Source organism: Orycteropus afer, unplaced genomic scaffold (assembly GCF_000298275.1).
Source record: "Orycteropus afer afer isolate SDZICR_OR568_19922 unplaced genomic scaffold, OryAfe1.0 scaffold00245, whole genome shotgun sequence".
NCBI classification, from domain to species: Eukaryota; Metazoa; Chordata; class Mammalia; order Tubulidentata; family Orycteropodidae; genus Orycteropus; species Orycteropus afer.
The window spans coordinates 2,594,282-2,608,469 of NW_006921832.1; the positions used below are offsets into that span (position 1 = coordinate 2,594,282).

The 14,188-nt window shown below is 34.0% G+C and overlaps 1 protein-coding gene across 1 annotated transcript in view; it reads right to left on the reverse strand.

The window, feature by feature from the left end:
* Positions 1 to 14,188, reverse strand: part of ZNF148 (zinc finger protein 148) — a 110,508-nt gene that overhangs the window by 95,655 nt on the left and 665 nt on the right. The gene's annotated exons all lie outside the window — the stretch shown is intronic.

Below are 14,188 nucleotides of genomic sequence, written 5' to 3' on the forward strand. Positions count from 1 at the left end.
GCCTTCTGGTTAGCAGTCAAGTGCCTTAGCCACTATGCTACCAGAGCTCCCATGTGTGTGTATATATATGTGTGTATATATATATATATATATATATATATATGGTTATTATCATACAATTGCAGATGCGTAATTGCCTGGATACACAGTGTTATCGATTATCAATTCCTACAGAACATCTCCACTTACATATCCTGACATCAGTAACTCAATATGCCTAATAATAAGTAAATCTCTCCTTTTACAACAAATCCTTTGCAAATTCCCTGCCTTTCAATATGCTATATTATGTATTCTCCCCAGCATGAAGGCTTAGGATACCTTTTCATTTTTTCCTCTACCCACCCCCCAAGACCAAGTCCAGTTATTTTTTTTCTCAGTATCAAAAGGATCTAGGTATTTTATTTCATATTTCCTATTCTACATCCTTTACAAAAGTATTATCTTAGGAATCTCATATACTACTAGAGGGAGACTACGTTGATCAACTTTGTAGAATATAATGTGGCCATTATATATCAAGAGCCATAAGGAACCCATCCATGTGACATTATTCATATATAGTATCACAATATTGTTTAAGATAGTAAAAAAGTGCCAATAATAGAAGAATTGTCAGATAAATTATAACACAGCTATATGACATAGAGATATTAGAAATCTGATTTTTTATTAGTATGGGGAAAACATTCATAATTTAAGACTAAGTGATAAATACATAAATAAATGCATTTTCCCAACTTTATACAAACACAAAAATATATACACAGCATATTTTATACGAATACACAAATACATTTACAGGAAAACAAAAAAGCAACTAAAATGCCAACAATTAAATAGTAGCAATCTTACAATAGTGAAATTATAGTAATTTTTATTGTCTTCTTTGCAGTTTTAAAAATTTTATATTTTCTCAAGAAATATATATTACTTTATAACCTTAAAAAGATATTACATCCAATTAAATCCCTATTAGTCAAAGAACAACCTATATAGGTTACTATCTTAATACCTTAAGTTGTTCTAAAGGATAAAACATGAAGCCAGCAAAGTGACAATGAAAAAAATAAATAAATAAACTCTCTATGGGTGAGTTTTTTTCTTTTTTTTCCCCAAGCCATCAAAGAAATGTTAATCCCTCACACATCATGCCACTAAGAAAAATCAACTACAAATGTTTACTGTGTATGTCAATGGAAAACCATGAAGCTTCTAGAAATTAATGAAGGAAAAGTAAAAAGGTAAGCCAAAGAGTGGGAAAACAGAACTGCAACACATATGCCAACAAACAGAAAAGGCACAAATCTTTAAGATAAAGAAATAATCCAAGACAAAAATGGGCAAAAGATGAACATAAGCCTTACAAATAATTAGTATCTAAATTACCAATAAATATAAAAAGTGCTCAATTTCATTAATCACCAGGGAAATGCAAACTCAAGTCACATTGCAACAACACTACACGATCACCAGAATGGCTAAAATTAAAAAGACTTTGACAGTCCCAAATGGCAAGGATATGGAGCAATTAATATAAACTGGCAAACCACTTAGAAAACTTCTGGCCGTGTCTACTAAAATGGAGCACATGAATACCCAGGAAATTCAATCCTAAGTACATAAGAGAAAACATATATGCACCAAAAGACAATATTCTTAGTTATCCAAGAATATTAAGAGCAGCACTCTTCTTTAATAGCCAAAATCTAGCAAAAATATAAATGTATATTAGAATGAATAAATTTTGGTACACACAATTGACTATTGCACAGAAACGAGAATAAACTACTGCTACATATAATGACATAGATATACTCTATAAGCAATGTAAAAGAAACAAACCAGACACCAGAGGACATAGTGTATGATTCCATTTGTATCATGTTCAAAATCAGGTAAAACTAGTAAAATGTCAGGGCAGTGGTTAATTCTAGGGATAAGAGGGGAGTTGTGACTAAGTGGGACAGAAGAGGGGGCCTCTGGGATGCTGATAATGTACCACACCTTGATCTGGGTAGTGGTTACACAAGTTATGTTCACTTTTAAGGAAAATCAGAGATGTACATTTACAATTAATATACTTTTCTGTATGACACACACTAGAGAAAAAATGTTACAAATATATACAAGCTTGCTCCTTTCACCATTGTTTCATTCAAAACACGCTGGACGTAACATAAATCCATCAATAGGGGACTGGTTAAATAAATTATGGCAGATCATTTAATCAGCCACTAAATGAAACGAGGCAGATTTATATGCAATAAAACTTAAATCTCTCCAAGATGTTATTAAACGAACCATTTATATTTCAAAGCATATAAACAGTATTATCCAATTTATATAAAACAAAATGTTTATTTATATAAAAATTATATACAAAACATATAGACATATACATACAATGTTTATAAATTAACATTTTACAGAAGGATATCAAGATTAGTAATTATGTCTTTGGAAAGAGAATGAGCTGAGGTTGGAAACAGGGAATTTTTCCTTTTTACTTTATTTCTCTCTATATTATTCTAATTTTTACAATTACCAAGTAGCCCTTTTATAAGAAACTGCATCATACAATTATGAATAAAACAAAACAGCCATCTTTGAAATTGATCTAGCTGGCTGACCCTATTATAGCCTTGTCCCTAATGATTTCCAATGTGTAGACTACGGACCTAAAAGAGCATAACTCTTACTTAATACTACTGTCTCAAAATTACAGATCAATCAAACACCAAAAAATCAGACAGAACTCTATTATGAGTGCTAAATAACTGACTACATTATTTAAGTCGTCTAGAAAGAAGTATTTTATTAACAATTTATGTCCACCTAGGGATCATGAGGCTGGCATAAGACCAGGCAGTGATTCATTCTGCTGTGCTAGGGTCGCCATGAGTTGGAGACGACTTGACGGCACCTTACAACAACAAACAACAGGGAGCTCTGGTGGCCTAGTGCCTAAAGCATATGACTGCTAACCAGAAGGCGAGCCGTTCAAACCCCCCGCCCCTGTCACTCCTCCAAAGGAAAGTTGGGCAATCTACTTCTGTAGTGATACCACCGCCTTGGAAACCCAACGAGGGGTCACTATGAGTCAAATCGACTCAATGGCCAGTGAGTTTGGTGGATTTTTTTTAAGGAAAACAAAATAAATAAATCGGGTAAAACAACATTAAAAGCATGAGAGGATAGTGAAAACAGACCATGCTCCACTAGCTCCGTAAAATAACCTACTAGAAGAGATGCTTTGTCTATTTACCAGGTAGATTAAAATCAATAATAACAAGTACTACCACAACCCTCACTAGGAAAATCTTTTAAGGAAGAGTACTCACATTCCATGTTTTTGTCTCAAATATTTATTCACATCAGATAGGATACTTTCTAATACTTATGTGGTATATGAGTGAAATTTTATGGAAAAAACTAGACAACTGATATAAATTATCATCTATTCTCCTTAAAAAGTACTCAATTAATAAATCTGTTTCTGAAAATGATATTCAAAGAGTACTAAAAAAAAACAATGCCATCAAGTTGATTCTAAGGCAAAGCAAAAATAACCTGAAAGTTAAAAAAAAAAAAACTTAAAACATGTAGCCCCAGTAAAAGCCAACATGCAATGAACATAACAAAACTACTTCTGAACCTCTCAAGGGAAGTTTAAAAGAAACACAACAGTAATAAGAAGTGGCAACAAGTTATAAATGACTTTGTTGGTAAGTATGCCATGTCATAGATAATAAATTGGGAGTTTAACAAAAGAGAGGAATAAATATATTCTACAATGGCTAGTTAAACAAACAGAAATGTAAAGACAAAGAGATCTGTCATCTTCCAAGATGATTCTAAAAGATCATTTGTCACCAATAACTGCAATCCAATTCTACAATTAAACCAGGGTACAAAAAACATGGCAAAAATAGTAAATGCCTTGTTGTTTGTTGTCACTGACTCAAGTCAATTCAGACTCATGGTGATACCTTAAAACCATTTAAATGGGTGAAACAATTTGTCTTAAAAAAAAAAAAATAGATAGATAGATAGATAGATAGGAGGAAAGAAGCTACCCATTATACGATACATATCCAAATCCCTACCCATCAGTATTTTAGGATTTTATTGACTGAAGCTTGAGATATTTGGGAGAATATCACCTTAAACTAATGACAGGATTTGAAGAAAGGTTAATGATATCTAAATTTAAAAAACAAAATATTAAAACAGAGGTCTTATACCAATGGCCAAAAAACATTCTGAGTTTCCTAGGCCATTAACCAAATTAAGCATAAATACCAAATGTATAAAAGTATGTCTGCAAAAGTGTATATGAACTGCTGTATAGAAAGTGAATTTGCTCTGTAAATTTTCATCCAAATCACAATTTAAAAAAAAAAAAAAAAGTATGTCTGTAATTTTACTCATGCTGCTTTATAGCACAGAAATTCATGACTAAAATAAAACACTACATGAATGCTGAAGTACATTTTGTCAGGAGTTATGAATACCTGAAATATTTTATATTTTATTACATTATTAAATGACTGGAACATGTTTTTAGATAGATCCTAATTTGTAAAATCCTTTTGCTGAAGCGATACCATCTAGTAGTATTTTAGAAGATGAATGTGGCCATGTCATTTTGAGTTAGTTTGCTCCATTTTTTAAATAAATGACATTCCTCTTTAACATGTTTGTCATCAAACTGGAAAAATGAAAGCCATAAAAATTTATGATTTCTCAATTCCTACTGATTGGACCTGATAATAATAAAAAGTATAAATTAAATCCTTATTAAAATTTCTGAAATAAATCTTGCTTTGGGGTTGAGCTTTGGGGTTGTTTTCTAAAGCAGCACTATCCAATAAAACATTCTACACTGATGGAAATGTTTTTTATCTATGCAGCTCATTACAAAAGCCACTAGGCTCATGTGGCTACTGAGCACATGAATGTGGCCAGTAAGATAAAGTAGCTGAATTATTAATTTTATTACATTTTTAATTTAAATAGTTAACATATTAGAAAGCAAAGTTGCAATGAACAAACTATACATACATTCAAAAGTTCGCCTGTACTTTGCTAATGATAATGTAAAGCCACTGAATTAAATTTCAGTGACTCCTTTAGAAAAGTAAGGTCAAAATAAACCCTGAAAAGGAAGTGGGAAGAGAGCTGTTACATGAGGGGGATTGCAGTCAATGTCATGAAACAAAACATGTATAAACTGCTGTATGGAAAATTAATTTTTCTGTAAACTTTTATCCAAATCACAATTTTTTAAAAAATAGAACCAATGAGTGCCTACAGCATTTGATTGCTAACCAGAAGGCTGGCAGTTCAAACCCACCAGCCACTCCTCAGAAGGAAGACTGGGCAATCAACTTCCATAGTGATACCACCTCAGAAACCCAAGGGGGGGGTCGCTATGAGTCAGATCTGACTCAATGGCAGTGAGTTAGTTAGTTAGTTAATGATAATCCTACCACTTCTCTGTCAGTTTACTGTACTGTAGTGATCTGCATGTTGTTATGATGCATATGAACCTATGCCACCAGTAATTCAAATACCAGCAGGCTCACCCACGTTAGACAGCAGAGCTTCCAGGCTAAGAAAAGAAAGACCTGGTGATCTACCTCTGAAAATAAGCCAATGAAAACTCTATGGATCACAGCTGGATATTGCCCAATAAAGAGCTGGAAGATGAACCCCCTAGGTTGGAAGCCAATTCAAAATACAGAGTGGCCCTAACAGTGGACTTGAGTATGTCAACAATTATGAAGACTGTGCAGGACTGGGCAATGTTTTGTTCTGTTGGACACAGAGTTGCCCTGAGTCAAACCCGACTTGGTGGCAGCAACTAACCACAAAAACAGCAATGAGAATCAGATCATACAAATTTGTGATTCACAGAGGTTCATGATTCTTCGGAGAGGTTCCTACTACTGTTATGTGAATCTCAGAGGCACAGGCTACTTTGCTGTGAACTCTCTGAATCATAGGTATACTGCTTGGCTCTTGCTTATGGGATTTGTGGCAGAAGATGCTAACTGCCTATAGGGTTACTATGAGTTAGAATCAACTTGATAGCAATGGGTTTGGATTTCTGGTTTTGCAGTATCTACCTATTCTTGGGAACTCTGGTGGCATAGTGCCTAAGGCATGTGACTGCTAACCCACCAGCCCCTCCTCAGAAGGAAGACTGGGCAATCTACTTCCGTAGAGATACTGCCTCGGAAACCCAAGGAGGGGTTGCTATGTGTCACAATCTACTTGACAGTAGTGAGTTTTTGTTTATCTATTCTTACCTTGCCAACTGAAATGATGACAACATTTCCCAGCTTCTACTAAGTCCTGGTCAATGTGCTATAAGTAGAAGTAATGTGTGGCAGCTTGCAACAAATTTCTTTATAAGAGATGTCAGTCATCCTTTGCCCCCTTGTTCCTTCCCTATCCCTTTTTCTTTTGGTTGGTTAGAAGAATGTGAATGTGATGGCTGGAGATTGAGCAGTCACTTTAGAGTATGAGGTAGAAGCCACATGCAGAGAACAGCTGAGTAGCAGGTTCAAAGTCTGGGTTTCTGACACTGTGCATAACTGTATCAGCCTTGAACTGCCTACATCTAGGCTCTTGTATTTCAAAGAAAAATAAATCTCTTAAAAAAAAAAAAAAAGATAAACCCTGAAAACCAGCAGTTATTACAAATGAAGAACTTCTACTTCAACTGCCACTAAACACTAGGGAGAGCTTTTACAAAAGCTAAAATTGTTATTAACGATATCAGAAAACTCAACTTACCTGTTTTGAAAAAATAAGTTAATATGAAATAAATCAAAGGGCCTTTGTGATTCCAAGTGAAATGAGCAAATGAAAGAAGAAAGCTATTAACATGTTCAGCATCAATTTTGAAAAGGCTTTAATACAATCTAGATAGGATGTAAGAATTGTTAGCTTAAATTTTCATACTTATAGGGACCTAGGTTATATTGTTCTAGGTCTGTGTCTTCTCTCTTAATTCAAAAATGTATATTCATGATCCCAATAGGCTAACCTTTACCCCTTTGCCTTATCAGCAAGAACACATAAGAAATAAGGAATATAATTTCTCATGTCTGTTATGCTCTATCATAATATAACATTATACAAACTCTAATTCTGCCCATTTGGTATATACAATATAACTTTTCCTTGATTCATTCACAAAATGGACTCAAATTCATAATTATCTACTAGGATTAACAGCACTTGATTATGTAATATACATAAATATGGAATACTAAGCTAACTTTTAATAAGTTTCAGAAGATTAAGGACTTGAAAAAAGTTCAAAATACGCTGTTACGTGGAAAGCAACATGACTGTATGCATGGTATGTGCATTAAAGAAAAATAAAAACAGAAGCATATATAGAGAAATGTTAAAACCAAAAAAACCAAACCTACTGTCATCAAGTCGACTCTGAGTCATAGCGACCCTATAGGACAGAGCAGAACTGTCCCAAAGGGTTTCTATGGCTATAAATCTTTACAGAAGTAGCCTCTTCTCTTTCCTGTGGAGTGGCTGGTGGGTTTGAACCACTGACCTTCCTGTTAGCGAGTCAAAGCAGTAAAAGGAAGGATCTACATTGTGGGAAAAGGGGAGCAAGGTGTTGGAGGCTAAATACAGGGAGGAGGATGTCCACAAGTAGGCAAGGACCACCACAATTGATCACAGCATGAGTATTGTAAAGACAGAGTCTATATTACAATGCATATGATCCAGTAAGAGTTGTCAAACACATGCAAGAGGGTGGAGGGCATCTGGGCAGGGAAGTGGATGGTATAGGGTATAGGAGCCTAGGTGAACTGAGAAGGGCATGTGCAGGGGAAGAAGGAACACTGAAAAGAAAATGGTTACACAGAATGGGGCAGGGGGTAGTCTGATTAAGTAAATAAATATATTACTAAGGATAACCAGAAGCCAGGTTTCTCACTAGCTACAAAACAAAAAACAAAAAAACTCAAACCCATTGCCATCTAATCAATTCTGACTCACAGTGACCCCCACTGGGTTTCTGAGGTGGTAAATCTTTACGAAAGTAGACTGCCCAGTCTTGCTTCTGCGGAGTGGCTGATGGGTTTGAACTACCAACCTTCTGGTTAGCAGTCAGATGCCTTAGTCGCTGTGCTACCAGAGCTTCACTACAAAGGAGTTATAAAATAGGAACAGGAGAAAATGAAAATGTACCCCGTAATGTTAGACTGTAACTAGGGAGGTAGTATGTTTTTCAATATTAATACATCTGGAAATAGTTGTATCTGTAAATGCATGTACACATATACATATAAACACAATTCTATACATATATATATATATATATGTTGTTGTTGTTTGCCGTCGAGTCGGCCCCGACTCATAGCGACCCCTCCTTGGGTTTCCGAGGCAGTATCACTACGGAAGTAGGATTGCCCAACCTTCCTTCCGAGGAGTGGCTGGTGGGTTTGAACCATCAGCCTTCTGGTGAGCAGTCAAGTGCCTTAGGCACTATGCTACCAGAGCTCATATATATATATTATATATATATATATATATAAAATATATATATATATTATATATATATAAATATATATATATATATACACACACACACACATATATACACACACACACACATATACACTCTAGTTCTGTCCACTAAAAGATCTGCGAAGACCTATACTCTAACAGCAATGAGTAGTGACACATTTAGCACCCAGATCTTAGCTTCTCAATATCATCAATATCGTTCTCCACTAAAACAAACTAGGGCTTCTTGGAGAAATGGCTGGTTCCAGGGCCAAGCCAGTAAAAGTACCAGAAAGCAAGAAAGTGCTCAAATATTGATGAGACATGTCAAAAGAACATATAGAAACCAGCTTGAAGAGGCTCCAACCAGACAAATCTTAAAGCAAGCACCAAAATAAATAACACAGTGATAGATTTTAACACAGTGAATAAAATAAAAACCTTAAACCCATAATGATATAAATAAATAAATTAGAAAATTTAATGAAGAACAAGATTAACTTCATAGTGGCAAAGCCTAGCAAGTACCACATTAACCCACTGATCAAAGTGAACCAGCAACAGAACAAGGCAAATAAAAATTGTGTGCTACCTATAAGAATGCAAAAAGGGAGAACACAGCATCGCTTCTGTGATATCTCTACCAAAGATGCTTAACTCAAATCTCACATAGAGGAAAAATCAGGTAGATAAAATTAAGGGACATTCTATAAAACAAATTGTCTGTAGTCTTCAAGTATTATAGTCATAAAACACAAAAACTGAGGAACTGACATAAACTAAAGAGATACAATTAAATGTACCATGTAATTCTGAACTGGAACTTTTTTATGAATTGACATATGTAACAACATGAATAAATATGTTATCACAAAAAAAGACATACTTTAAGATTCTAAAATACCAGAATATGCAAACTCATTTTGGAACAAATGGGAACAAAACAGAAATTACTGATCACCTGGAAGCAAGGGCAGATGGAAAAAGAGACAACAGAGGGATACTTTTGAGCTTCATAGAAATGTTCTGTATCTTGATTTGTGTGGTGGTAATTCTGTGGGTATATATATATGTATTTGTCAAAACTCATCCAATTATAAACTTTAAATGGATAATATATACAGTACATAAATTATAAAGTTCACTTTGAACAGAAACAAATTACCCTCCAGTTGAACAATAGTGAAAATTAATAAAACCAAAACTTAATTATTTGAAAAAAATCAATAAAATTGTTAAGTCTTTATTCAGACTAATGAAACAAAGACAAATTACCAATATCAGGAATTGAAGAGAAAAAAAATCACTAGAGATCCTTTAGATAATAACAGATTAAGAAAATATTATTAAGAATTTTGTCAATTAAGTAACTTTTAAAAAATGAAAAGTATCTTGAAAAACACGAATTACCAAAACTGAGTCAACAGGAAATAAACCTGAATTATTAAGCTGATATATGCTGTAGAAATTAAATTTGGAATTAAAAACCTCCTACAGAGAAAAATCAGCCCCAGATGGCTTTACTGGTAAAGGCTCTGAAATATGTAATGTAGAAATAATACCAATCTTATACAAAATTTTTCAGTAAAGAAAGGAGGGAATAATACACCATAGCCCATTTAATGAGGTCACTCAAACTCTCACTGTCGTCAAGTCAATTTCAACTCAACCCCTCCTTGGGTTTCTGAGGTGGTATCTCTATGGAAGTAGATTGCCCAGTCTTCCTTCCCAGGAGTGGCTGGTGGGTTTGAACTGCCAGCATTCTGGTTAGCAGTCAAATGCCTTACGCACTACGCCACCAGAGCTCCTTTCAATGAGGCCAGTATACCAAAAGTAGACAGAGATAACGCAAGAAAATAAAATTACAGATCAATATGCCTCATGAATAGGGACATAAAAATTCTTTTTAAAAATCAGCAAATTAAATCCAACAACATATTTGAAAGAATGACATCATGACCAAGTTTATCACAAGAATATAAGGTTGGTTGGACATTTGAAAAACCACTATTAACTCATCATTTTAAAAGAATAAAAAGGAAAAATTATGCAATCATCTTAAAAGAGACAGATAAAGCATTTGACACATTAAATACCTAACAATGATTTTTTTTTTTTTTAAAAAAAAAAAACCTTTCTGCAAATTAGGAAGAAAAGAAAATTTTTTTAACCAAAAAAAGGGTATCTCTGAAAAACCTACAGCTAACATCATCCTTAAAGGTAGCAAAGGCTGATTAAATTCACCTAAAGAGCAAAAGCAAGGCAAAGAAGTCCACTGCTACCACTATTCACTAATCCCTCTTCACTACTGGAAGTGCTAGGTAGTGCCATAAGGAAAGAAAAAGAAACAAAAGACACAGTGACTGGAAAAGAAGAAGTAAAGCCATCTTTACTTATGGACACCATGATTGTAAAGAAACCTAAGGACTCTGCCAACTAACTACTAAAACTAAAAAGTAAATTTAGTTATAATCATAGAATAAAATTCAGTATTTTTTTTTAAATCAACTGAATTTCAATTTTCAGCCACAAACAGAAATTCAAGATTTTTTTAAATACTATTTACAACAGCACCCCAAAACATAAAATACTTAGGGATAAGTTTAGCAAAATATATTTAACATAATACACAATTGATTTTCAACAAAGGAGCCAAAGCAATTCAATGAGAAAAGGAAAAAGTCTTTTAACAAATGGAATATTTCAACTGAAACAACTGAATATTTATAAAAGGAAAAAATGAACTTCAATGCTTTCCCACTCTATACAAGGGAATAAAAATTCAAGATGGATCACAGAGTTAAAACATAAAAACTAAACATGAAATCAATACTATAAAAATATAAAACAAACTAAGCTATAAAGTATAAATAGTTATAAACAAAAACTAAAAACTCTCAACTATTCAAAACAAAAAATAGGAGAATATCTTAACAACATGAGTATAGCCAAAGATTTCTCAGACAGCCTAGAAAGTACTAACTAAACATTTAAAAAAAAACAACAGACTTTTTTTAACAAATAAGACTTCACAAAATTAAAATATTTTGTTAATTAAAAGGCAGTTAAGACAAGCTGTTGCATTGTGGGAAACTGCAGTCAATGTCATGAAACAAAGTGTATGTGAGATGTGCATGGAAAATGAATTTGATTCTGCAGATAAACTTTCACCCAAATCACAATAAAAATTTTAAAAAAAGGGCAATTAAGACAATAGACAAGCTACAAATTAGAAGAAAATATTTTCAAACAATCTAACAAAAGACTTGCACCCAAACTATATAAAGAATTCCTTCAAATCCATAATAAAGTTATTTTTTATAGATAAAAGGTCTGAGAAGCACTTCAGAAATGAAGATACACAAATAGCCAACAAGCACACCAAAAAGTACTCAGTATCGCTAGACTTCAGGGACATAAAGATTAAAACCACAACAAAATGGCTAAAATTTAAAAGGCAAAGAATGGCAACTGAAACTCTAATATATTGTTGGTAGGAGTGTAAAATAACATAACCAATTTGGTAATTCAATCCAGCATTCTCATTAAATTAAACACACACCTACTTTTTTGCTTAATACAGAAATCCTCTACTTGTACTGGAGAAAAATAAGACTTGTACAAAAATATACCCAAGAGAAATAAAACGGGGGGGGGGGGGGAGGACCCTTGTAACAGCAATGTTCATAGCAGCTTTAATCATAATGGTCAAAAACCAGAGATTACACTAATGACCATAAAAAGGAAAATGGATAAACAAAATCAGTATATTAAAACAACAGATCATTATTCAACAATGAATTACTGATACATTCAACAAACATGGATGAACTGCAAAAACATTATGCTAAGTAAAAGAAGCCAGACACAAAAGATTTACCTACTGTACGATTCCATTTATATGAAGTTCTCAAGGGATAACACTAATCTATATTGGGAAAAAAAAAATCAGAACAATGGTTTTAGGGATTATGAACAGAAACATAAACTTTCTTGGGTGATGAAAATATTCTGTATCCTGATGGGGTGTGTGTTACACATTTATATGGCTGTCAAAACTCTAAAACCACACACTTAACATCTAAGCATTTCACTTTAAACATTTCCTCAATTCAAAAAAAAGTAAGTATTTTTCTGAAGTAGTCTTTCACTCAACAAATATTTGTTGGTCTACTATAGCCTATTATAGTTTGTACATATATGAACAAATACTTGATTGCCTACTACTGAGGGTATTAGTAAAGGCAGGATCCAGAAAACAGATGTTACAGTATATAACAACACACACTTGCAAGCAAAGAAATGCAAAATAATGTTAGTTACCATAATGAAAATCACACAGAAGACAAAGCTTTTGAACCAAGAAGTGGAGAACAGTAGATTGCCACTCAAAGAATATTACAGGCATACACAACATATACAAAATTAAAGTAATAAGAAAAACCACAGTACATCTAGTAATTTGGTACACTTAAAATATGAGGGGGAGGATGGGGAACTACTGGAGAAAAAGCTGGATAAGATACCAAAACCAAACTCACTACCATCAAGTCGATTCTGACTCATAGTGACCTTATAGCACAGAGCAGAACTGCCCCATAGGGTTTCCAAGGCTGTAAGTCTTTATGAAAGCAGACTGCTTGATCTTTCTCCTGCAGAGCAGCTGGTGGACTCAAACTGCTAACATTTTGGTTAGCAGCCAAATGCTTTCACCACTGTACCACCAGAGCTCCCTTGGATAAGACAAGAGATCTGATTATGAAGGCTCTTTTAGCCAACGCAAAAGCATACCTTTTGCTGGCTGGCAATGAGGAACCAACTGAGGAAGTTTTAAGTAGGGGAATAGGAAACATAAATCTCATTTTGGAAAGGTCACTATAGAAAATGCATCTGAAAGATAGACTGAAGAGAGCTGAGGGTTGAGTCAGACCTCTAGAAGACTACTGCAATGGGCTAGGTAGAAGTCTGTGAGGTAGCTATATTATAACAAATCATAATGGTTATCTGTTCATTCATATTATGTCCCAACACCAGGGATATAGGAGAAAATAAGACAAAAGTTCTGCCCTTACAGAGCCTACAATCTATCAAAGAAGACAGACATTGAAAAAGTAATCAAAAGTGCCCACTGCAGAAATTCAACTTAGGGCTGATGAGGATGAAGCACTGTCTAGGTTAAAAAACTGAGTGTGGTTGAGAGGAGTATTCTGAGCAGGATATAGAAAGGTCCTGAAGCAATTTTTTTTTTTTTTTAAATATATAGTACATGAGATGAAGTGAAAGAAACCCTGGTTTAATATTACAGAAGACAGAGATGAGAATTACATTATGGTTGTGGTTCAGGTGGTCAGTAGAGGAAAACAAAGGCACAAGAAGGCAAGACGGTTATGGGTGCTTTCAAAAGAATAGCTGAGGTGATGAACCATGATGTCTGGGGTAAACAGGAAAGAGGAAAGGATTGCCATATTTTAAAAAGACAAAGAAATCAAGCAAGTTGAGAATACAAAGAGATCACAGAGTTGGGATATACCAGGGGAAAATAAAAAAAGTAGGAATTGTAGGAAGTTACAGATTTTGAAGGAAAAACCCTTAAGTGTGTGATGTTTTTCAAGCTACAATAAAGACAAAGTTTCGA